The sequence below is a fragment of the Muscardinus avellanarius genome (assembly GCF_963383645.1).
Source record: "Muscardinus avellanarius genome assembly, chromosome: 3".
NCBI classification, from domain to species: Eukaryota; Metazoa; Chordata; class Mammalia; order Rodentia; family Gliridae; genus Muscardinus; species Muscardinus avellanarius.
In genome coordinates this window covers 83998521-84005690 of record NC_137788.1, presented here as the reverse complement: position 1 = coordinate 84005690, position 7170 = coordinate 83998521, and positions in this window count along the sequence as shown.

The following is a 7170-nucleotide window of genomic DNA, read 5'->3' as shown; positions in this document are numbered from 1 at the left end:
AATATAACAATAAAATATGCTCAACCGATTTTTGACAAATGTACAAAAGTATTTCAATAGAGGAAAATAGCCTTTCAACAAATGGTACTGGAATAATTCAATGTATATAGGCCAAAATAAAGAAAATTTATCCTACATTTCTTATTGTATACAAAAATTAACTCACAGTAGATCACAACTTTATCACATATAAAAAACTAGCTGGGTGTGGTGGCGCATGCTTGTAATCACAGCATTTGGGAGGCAGAGACTGGAGGATCGCAGTTCCAGACAGCCTCAGCTACTTATCAAGGCCCTTTGCAACTCAATGAGACCCTGTTTCAAAAAATAAAAAGACTAAAAGATAGGACTATGGGTGTAGCTTGGAGTTAGAATGCCCCTGGGTTCCATCCCTAGTACCACAAAACAAACAAACAAACAACCCAACAACAACTCTACAACTTTTAGAAAAAGAAAAGAAAGAGTAAATCTTTAGGTTATAGGGCCAAGTAAAAGTTCTTAGATGTGACACCAAAACTATAATTTATACAAGGAAAAGATTGATAAATTAGACTTGGTCAAAACAAAAATATTATGCAAAAGTTCCCGTTAAGATGAAAAGAGTCGGGCGTGGTGGCACACGCTTGTCATCCCAGCATTTAGGAGGCTGAGACAGGAGGATCATGGTTTGAGGGCAGCCTCAACTACTTAGTGAGGTCCTTTGTAACTCAGTGAGACCCTGTTTCAAAATAAAAAATAGGGCTAGGGGTGTAGCTTGAAGGTACAATGCCCCTGAGTTCCATTCCTAGTATTAAAAAAAAAAAAGAGGATGAAAAGACAAACTACATAGTAGAAGAAAATATGTGCAAATAATATTCAATCGGAAAAAGGGCTAGTATCTAAAATACATAAAGAAGTCTCAAAACTCAACAGAAAAAAAAAAGTCCAGTCAAGCCAGGCATGGTGCCGCACACTGTAATCCCAGCATTTGGGAGGCTGAGACAGGAGGATCGCAGTTCATGGACAGCCTCAGCTACTTAGTGAGGCTCTTTGCAACTCAGTGAGACCCTGTTTCAAAATAAAGAATAAAAAAAAAATGTGGCTCGGAGGTAGAATGTTCCTGGGTTTCATCAATACACACACAAAAAATCCAGTCATAACAAGTAAAAGATATACAGATGCCAACAAATACATAAAAACATTTTTAACAACATCAGCCATTAAGGAAATGCTAACTTAAACTGCAATGAGTTACTATCACACACCTATGAGAATGGCCAAAATAAAAAGTAGGGACAACACAAAATGCTAACAGGGATGCAAAGACACCAAATCACTCAGATTGCTAAAGAGAGGCAAAATGCAATTGTTCATCTGGAAAAGCGTGGCCGTTTCTTTAGAAAGTGATAGATGCGACTATTATACAGCCCAGCAATTTTGCTATTATAATTGAGTGATTTTTTTTCTTCCAGTTATTATTTATTCTTATATCACTTTTTCATATGAGCTATGTGTATATTCCACGGTGGCCTATTTTGTGCTTCTTTGTTTAATGGTGCCTAATGCATGCTAGGTAAGCACCACTCCTGAGCTACACACCAGCCCTTTTGTTTGTATTTATTTATTTGTTTGTTTGTTTGTTTGTGATACTGAAGATGAAACCCAAGGGCATTCTACCTCTGAGCTACACTCCAACCCTATTTTTTTTCTTTGAATTTTAAAGCAGAATCTCATTGAGTTGTTGAGGGCCTCGCTAAATTGCTGTGGCTGGCCCCAAACCTGTAATTTCCTGTCTCAGTCTCCCAAGTGCTGAGATTACAAGCATGGGTCATCATACCTGGCTAGTTTTATTTTGAGACAGAATCTCACTGAGTTGCCCAGGCTGGCCTCAGATGTGCAATTTTCCTATCTCAGTCTTCCACATAGCTGGGATTACAGGTGTGTGCCACTCTGCCTGGCTACAGTATATACACACACACACACACACACACACACACACACACACATATATATATATATACACATATGTATATATATGGCATACATATATGCATATATACATATATGACAGAAATATATATGTGTGTATATACATATATGTATATGTATATACGTATATATGTATATACATATACATACATATATGACAGAAATAAATGACCCTTTATGCATTTATGCCAGGAAAAGATGTGGAAGAAATTTAAATTCATATTGCTTAGTGAAAGAAGCCAATCTGAAAAGGCTACATCTGTAAGATTCCAGCTATGGATACACAGTTGTCAATAGGATGTACAGCACAGGGAGTGAACCCTAAAGAGAACTACTACTTACTTTAATCATAATAATGTAACAATATTAGTTCATTAAATGTAGGATGCTAACCAAGATATTAATAAAAGAAGTCCAGTAGTTAGGGTATATTAGAACTCTATTTCTCCTTCCTTCCTTCTTTCTTTCTTTCTTTCTTTCTTTCTTTCTTTCTTTCTTTCTTTCTTTCTTTCTTTCTTTCTTTCTTTCTGTGGTGGTACTGGGGTTCCTGGAAACCCTTCTACCTCCGGTCTACACTCCCAGACCTATTTTTATACTTTCATTTGGAAACAGAGTCTCTTAAGCCAGCAAGGCTGGCTTCAAACCTGCGTGATCCTCCTGTCTCTGCCTCCCAAGCATGGGGATTACAAGCGTGCGCCACCATGCCTGGCCCTAGAACTCTATTTTTAATCAATTTTTCTACAAACCTAGAACTTTTCTGAAAAATAAAGTTTATTTTTATTGATTTTTAAAAATATAAAAGATTTTTCATTCTACATTATATTTTTATGGGGTTTTTGTGTGTGTTTGTTTTTGAGATAGTGTCTCTCTATGTTACCCAAGCTGGTCTCAAACTCCCAGGCTCAGGCAATCCTCTGAACCTCAGCCTCCCAAGTGCTGGGATTATAAGTGTGCATGACCATGCCTAGCTTGCATTTTAGATTAATGTGTTATTATGCTGGGTTATATATATAAAGTATTTCATGTTGTATGAAACACTGACTACTTAAATGTTTTCTATGCCTTTGTTTTGTATGCTGTCTTTATAATTTTTATTTTATTTTTCATAATGTTCTTTTATTGGTGCATTGTAGTCTTACATCATAATGTAATTCATGTTGACAGTAATATACCTGCATACAGCATTTGGTTCCCCCCCTTCAACTCCCCATTTCCCCCCTTTCCAATACAGAATACTGAGATTGCCATTGTAATATTCGCATAGGTACACATAGTCAATGGTAGTATTTCCATTTTTGAACCTCAACCTTCCTCCTCTTCTTCCCTTAGACCACTGAAGTTTCCTCTCTCCATTGGAACTCAATTTCTACTCAACTTTCTCTGGCTCCACTGAAGCTTCTCCTCTATTATCTGGAGTCCCTCTGGTATCCCAATTACTCCCTAGCTTGCACATACCAGAGAAAATATGTGACCCTTCACTCTCTGTGATTGGCTAATCTCACTTAACATAATGTTCTCCAGGTCCTTCCATTTTCTTGCAAGTGTCATAATTTTGTTCTTCTGTATTGCTGAGTAGAATTCCATTATGTGTATTTCCCATGATTTTGTAAGCCATTCATCTAAATTTATTTTTTACTTTTTTACATTAATTCCATGGTTAGGATCTAAATAAAGTGTTCCATTAGCCCATTAAGTCCTACATTTTTAATTCTGGGAACATAATAATATTCACATATTATGTCAAAGTTACCATAGGTGGTGTATTTGTTGCTCAGTATAAGTTTTTATAGGTGGTCCATATCTGGGAGATTGAATACAACACACAGGAAAGGAGCTGTCACAACATGACCACAGGTAGTTTGAAAAGCCTAGTGTGAAGCTCCCTTATGGGGTCCTCTGGGCATCATCACTTGCAGGCCATCACTCCCCAGAGTGGTGATACTCCTGGGCCCCAGAGGCTGACAGGCTGCATCCACCACAGCTCTGCCATTTAAGGAAGGTGCAACCTCAACCCAGTCATCGGCCTCTCTGAACCCCAGTGTTCCCACCTGCAAATGGAAGTAGGAACACGCATTTTTTCTTAAAGCTATTGCCATCTTTAAGCTGTCTGGACAAACTGAACACAACTATGTGGCCAGCACCTTGATCAGGAACATTTCCTGGCTCCACACACCCTTCTTGGACTCTGTTCTTGTCACTCTGACCCAGAGTAACTACCGTTATGATGTCAGATAGCTTACTTTGTGCTGAATGTCAATGAATCATGAAGTACATGCTATTTGTATCTGGCATCTTTTCCTTAACATTATGTTCTGAGATTCCTCTGCTTAAGGTAATTATAAAGTGTTCCCTTTTCTTACTGTACAGTAATCTGTTGTGTGAAGATCCCACCATGTGCTAATCCATTCGATCTCTGATGGGCATTTAGGTTCATGGAGTTGTTTTGAAGATTGGTTGGTGTAGGCTGAACTTTCCTAAATTGAACTCTCCCATGTAATCAGCACCTGGGTTGAGAAACATGAGCTTTCCTCTCATTCCCTTCTACTCCACATGCCCCGAGACTGACTGTTAACTTGGTCTCAAATATATGTTTGTATTGTTGTTGTTGTTTTGCCAAGCTACGGATCTAACCCAGGGCCTATTGCATGCTGGGCAAGTGCTCTACCATTCAACCATACCCTCAATCCCTATATAAATTTTTAAAATAGTACCTGATTATTAGATGTCTTGAAGTTAGAAGAGATCCTTACAGTTATTTTCTCTCTCTTTCTTTGCCAACAACTTGGGCCAGCTGCAATCAATGAAAGTAGATCCTCACTATCTGGAAAATAGAGTTTTAGTACCTTAAATCACTTGTATATGGGTCCATATACAAGGACATGTTTAAGGGTCTCTCACTTTAAATCACTCAAGTGACTTCCTCTGAGTATGGATACGGGTCCCCAGGCGCTCTGAGAGCAGCTACTTGAAAAAGAGCTCACCTTGATCTCCTTTGTCCAAGGAAATGGAATATAATCATACCTTTGGTGACTTTGAGGTTTAAATAGAAAACCTGGCTGGGCATGGTGGTACAGGCTTGTAATCCTAGTAGTTAGAAGGTTGAGATAGGAAGATCGCAGGTTTGTGGCCAGCCTCAGAGACTTAAGGCCCTCCACAACTTAGTGAGACACTGCTTCACAATAAAGGCTGGGGGTGTATCTAAGATGTAGAATGCTGGACTTCCGGGAAGATGGCGACCGAGAAAAGCGGGGCTTAAGAGTCCCGCTAACAACCAATCTCCATTACCACAAAAAGAGCGCCTTTCATAGCCAGAAAACACCATCACCAGAAAAACAAAAAAACCACCAGGCTCCAGAGAGAAAGCGGACTGAGAACAGAGCTCAGGGCCACAGAGGAGACACACGCGCCCGAGGATGCGGCAGCAGCGCCATACTGCCGGCGGCAGCGGCGAACTCAGCGGACGGCTACAGCAAGCCGAGGTGAGCCGATGCGGAACGGCCAGGCGGGATCTTTCGGCGCAGACAGCATTTAAAGCTCCCAGTGGCTGAGCTCAGCACACGCTGCAGGGATTCAGAGTGGAAATCAAAACCAGAGAAGAAAAAATATGCCAGCCTCATGGCCGAGGGCGTGGCAGAGGAGCCATATTGCCACCGGTGGCAGCAGCAGCAGTGAATTCACCGAGTCCAGTACAGCTACATCTACGTACTCAAGAACAGTGAGTCAAATTGCGGGCCACAGAGGAGAAATCCCAGTATTGTGCCTCCTGGGACTTGACCCAGTGAGGGAGTGGTGGTGGCAGAGATATCACACCATAGGAGAGCGTGCAACCTGGCACCCCCCATAGTTTAAAGCAGCCTCTATCGACTCCCTGGGTCGGAGACTCTGTGATACAACCCAGTAAAGGAGTAGTAGGGTCTGAGATAATACAGACTTGAGATCCAGAGCACCTTAAGTGAAGCCATAGTGACCCAAGGGAAGAACCCAGAGAAGGCACAAACTTCCGAAATCATGGGAAAGAGGAATAACACTGAAGTAATGAATGTGCACAACCCCACAACATCAGAACCTGATAAAACAGAAAATCAGAGATTTCTAGAAGATCAAATCAGGAAAATAACTGTAGAAATAATAGAGGTGCTTCTAAAAGAACTCAGAGAGAGCCAAAAAGAGATAAAGGATGCAATTAATGAAGTAAAGGCCTCAATTCAAAGCATGAACAACCGATTAGACCACATGGAGAACAGAATCTCGCTCTTAGAAGATGAGCAATCCAAAAATGAACGCATAGTTTCTAATCTAGAAAAAAATATCAGACAGCAGGAATCTGATATTGAAGAAATATGGGCCCATTTTAAGAGAGCTAACCTAAGAATAATTGGAATAGAGGAGGGAAAAGAAAGTAAAACCAAAGGGATCAACAATATCTTCAAAGAAGTAATAGCAGAAAATTTTCCAGACATAGAGCAAGAGGTCGATACACAGGTCCAGGAAACTTATAGAACTCCCTTTAGACAGGATCGGAGAAGAGGATCCCCACGCCACATAATTGTCAAAATGACCAATGTGGAAGCCAAGCAGAGAATCTTAAAGGCAACAAAAGCAAAGGGCCAAGTGACATTCAGAGGCAAACCAATTAGAATCACTCCAGACTTCCCAAACCAAGTTATGAGTGCCAGAAGGGCTTGGAGTAACATATTCCCAATTCTGAAAGAAAACAACTTCCAGCCAAAAATTTCCTACCCAGCAAAACTTTCTATCAAATTAGATGGAGAAATAAGAAGCTTCCATGACAAACAGAAACTGAAGGACTTTATGTCTTCAAAACCAGCACTAGAGAAAATACTCAGAGATTAACTACAAAGAAGAAATAGGTAACACACACCAGAACCAGAGAAACAAGAGTTTCCATCCAACAGACAACTAAGATTGGTTATCTGTGGAGATTCATTATTTATGTTAGTCTTTTACCTATCTCTAAAGGGTATTGTTTGCCTTTATTGTTGTTAATTTTTAGGATTTCTAGTTGGAATATTAATATACCTTCAGATATAGCATTTGGAAATATTTTATCCAATTCTATTAGTAACTTTTAACTCTGTTTACATTGTCTTTGGATATACAATATTTTCTTTTATTTTTTAGGGAGTTTGTATATTCTTCTGTTGCCTGTGCCATTGAAATCATATCCAAGAAATCACTGCC